At 34.7% G+C, this 3108-nt stretch overlaps 1 pseudogene; it reads left to right on the top strand.

Annotated features, from left to right (window-relative positions):
- The first annotated feature begins 1157 nt into the window (after window positions 1-1157).
- Window positions 1158-1256, top strand: LOC123248288 (annotated as a pseudogene).
- The last annotated feature ends 1852 nt before the right edge of the window (window positions 1257-3108 follow it).

Genomic DNA, 3108 nt, shown 5'->3' with positions numbered 1-3108 from the left:
GCAGAGCGAAAGGAGCAGAGCCANTGTATGATGATCAACTATGAAGGACTAAATTATTATTGGCAAAGCAAGGTTCCTAGATAACACAGAGGTACTCATGATGACAAATGCTATCCACAGTCAAAAAAGAAACTGTTGGTGTCTGATTGCAGATCAAACCAAGCCATTTTTAACTTTATTTCTTTCATTAGCTTTTTATTGTATGATGATATGTGTCTTCTGTTATTTGGGGGTTAGATCAGTTACAGATTGTAAATATAATAGCTTATTAATAGACTATAAACAGAATTAATTGTTGAGTTTGGTGGTTGAGAGTTGGGTAGACCAGTAGTTGAAGAAACTTGACTGGAGAAAAATCTTCTATAAAAACCTATTTATTTATTTTTGCTTCTATAGGGACATTGATAGGAAAAGGAAATTGGAGATAATTGAATCTGTAAAGGCTTAGGAAATGTATTTGCCTCAATCTAAATTTATCTTAACTAAAACCACTCCCAAATCTGTCCCTCAAGAGACTTGCTTCTCCCTTGACAAAAGTCAAGGCTGACCTAGCTACTCTTACTAATCTAATCCCCAAATTAACTAATTTTCTAACCTAAACTAAAATATGAACTTAATATACAGAGATGAATAAGTTAGATTTCTTTCCTGCTGCTCAGATGAAATTTCAGCTTGTCAGAACTTCACTGACTTCTCCACTCCGTTTTTTCTCTCTCTCTCCTACCACCACTGGCAAAAAGCAGTACTGCAGCACCACTATTCTCTTGTTGCCTAGGATGTTTTTCAAGAGAGAAATTCACTAGATCTTCTCCAACTCTCTGAGCAAACTCCTTGGACAACTTTCCTTGATTCAGACAGCCCAAAGAGTGAGCTTTGGTTCAACTTACTTTCTTCCCATCATTCCTCTTTGAGATTCCACTCTGACTTAGAGAAATCCAACTCACTCAACTCCTCTCTCTTATCCACCTATTCCCAATCTTTCAAGAAAATTTGTTATTGCTTACCTAATTACCAAACAACCTACTACACTTCTTTAATAGCATGAGGAATATGAAAATACAGATTGCTTAATAGACTACATGCCACCTTGGGGTTGGGGAGGAAAAGAATCTGAACTGCAAAATATGAGATAAATATCATCAAAAAATAAAATTTAGATCACTTCTCGGCCTTTTGGCTAAGATCAAGTGTAGTAAATACTTAATTCTTAAGTGCATTGAAATTAATTTAATGAGGGAAGAACAATCAGATCCATTGGGGCAGAGAATTGATTCGTGCCCTATAGAAAAGTAGAAGGGTAACAAATGGACTGGTGGGGAGGGAAGCAACACCAGAAAGGGAGGAGGGGGAAGGCCTAATTTTAAAGAACAATAAATGGAGAATAAGAAGTGGGAGAGAAAGGGAAGTATAATAATGGAATGGATTAGGGGAACTGATTAAAAACAAAACACTGGTATAGACAGAAACAGTGAAATAAGAAAGGACAGGACAAGGAGAGGGAATCAAAATGTCTGGGAATACACAGTTGATAATTATAACTCTGAATGTGAATGGGATGAACTCACCCATAAAATGGAAGCAAATAGCAGAGTGGATTAGAAACCAAAATACTACCATATGTTGTCTATAAGAAACACACATGAGACAGGCAGACATACATAGAATAAAAATGAAAGGATGGAGAAAAATCTATTGGGCTTCAAATGAGAAAAGGCAGGGGTTGCCATTATGATCTCTGACAGAGCCAAAGTAAAAATAAATCTGGTTAAAAGAGATAGGGAAGGTAACTACATCCTAATAAAAGGCAGCATAAAAAATGAAGAAATATCAGTACTCAACATGTATGCACAAAATGGTATAGCATCCAAATGTATAAAGGAAAAAATAAAATTTAGAAAATACAAATTTTTTTTTAAAATTCATGGGTAATCCAAGAGCTACCATTGTAGCCAATTTTTTTAAAGGTTACTTCTGGAAATCACATTACCAGCAGGACTTAGTGATAGTATGTGTCAGGTTCCATTAAATAGAATACGAATTAACAATTATACTTCAGAATGTGTACTGAATGAACTGAATTGAGTATCTGATCAATTTTTAATTCGTGTCATTGACTCAAAAAAAAAATAGAGGGATATCGCCAAGTAACAAAACTCTTCCTTAATTTTTATTTTTAGCAGTTATTTATCTGAACAAAATAATTATAGAAAAAATTTATCATGCTCTACAGAATACATTTGATATGTGAGTAAATGATTAACACCTGCTGAAGAATTTCTTCAGATCTAAGGATTCAAAGTATAATAATTATGTGATAGCTTAAGAGAACTTGGCAGGGCTATGCTTCCATACCTTTACATAATAGAACATCCTAAGGTTGTCTGAATAGCTCTCTAGGAACTAGAGTGAACTAGAGGAAGAAGGAAATAGACAACAAATAGTGAACAATTTTAAGCCCATTGACAAGAGGCAAAGGAGACTAAGAATATAGAGACTTAGGAGAAACAATAAGAAATTAATTTTTGCACAATGACTAGGATCAAGTCTCTGCAGATAAATGTAAATGACCATATAATGAAGAAAATAAAAGTAAAAGCAGGACTATGCACAAACTTTTGGGGAGGGACAGAAAGAAGCAACACTCATCCACATCAGGAAAGTGGGATGTAGCATAAATAATATAATTCCGTATGTTTATATATAAAGCTAGAATCATGCAATATCCGTATTGTGAACTGAACCCACAGTTGTTTGACAGTGATAAATGAAATATCTTAACTAATGTGGTGATTCTATGGGTTGTAGGGGATGGGTGGGTGATCATGGGATTTGATTCTGGAATGAATATTTATCAGCAAACACCCAGACCACCAAGTTAAAAATGCTAAAAATGCTACTATTGATTATTCTGTCAATCATGGATAAGATTGGGTCAAGATAAGATAAGATTGAACCAGTAAGGGCAGGGAATCCTTCATCAATCATCTTCAGAACTTGTATTTTGGCACACAAACAACAGAATATCTTCATTATCCTAAGTTACTTAAGTAAGCAAAGAAGAAGGAATAAGTGCACCAGCACTGGTACATTCACTAAAGTGACATTTGT

The sequence above is a fragment of the Gracilinanus agilis genome, chromosome 4 (assembly GCF_016433145.1).
Source record: "Gracilinanus agilis isolate LMUSP501 chromosome 4, AgileGrace, whole genome shotgun sequence".
Classification (NCBI taxonomy): Eukaryota; Metazoa; Chordata; class Mammalia; order Didelphimorphia; family Didelphidae; genus Gracilinanus; species Gracilinanus agilis.
The sequence above is the reverse complement of the archived record's forward strand: the minus strand, read 5'-3'. Positions and strand labels throughout refer to the sequence as shown.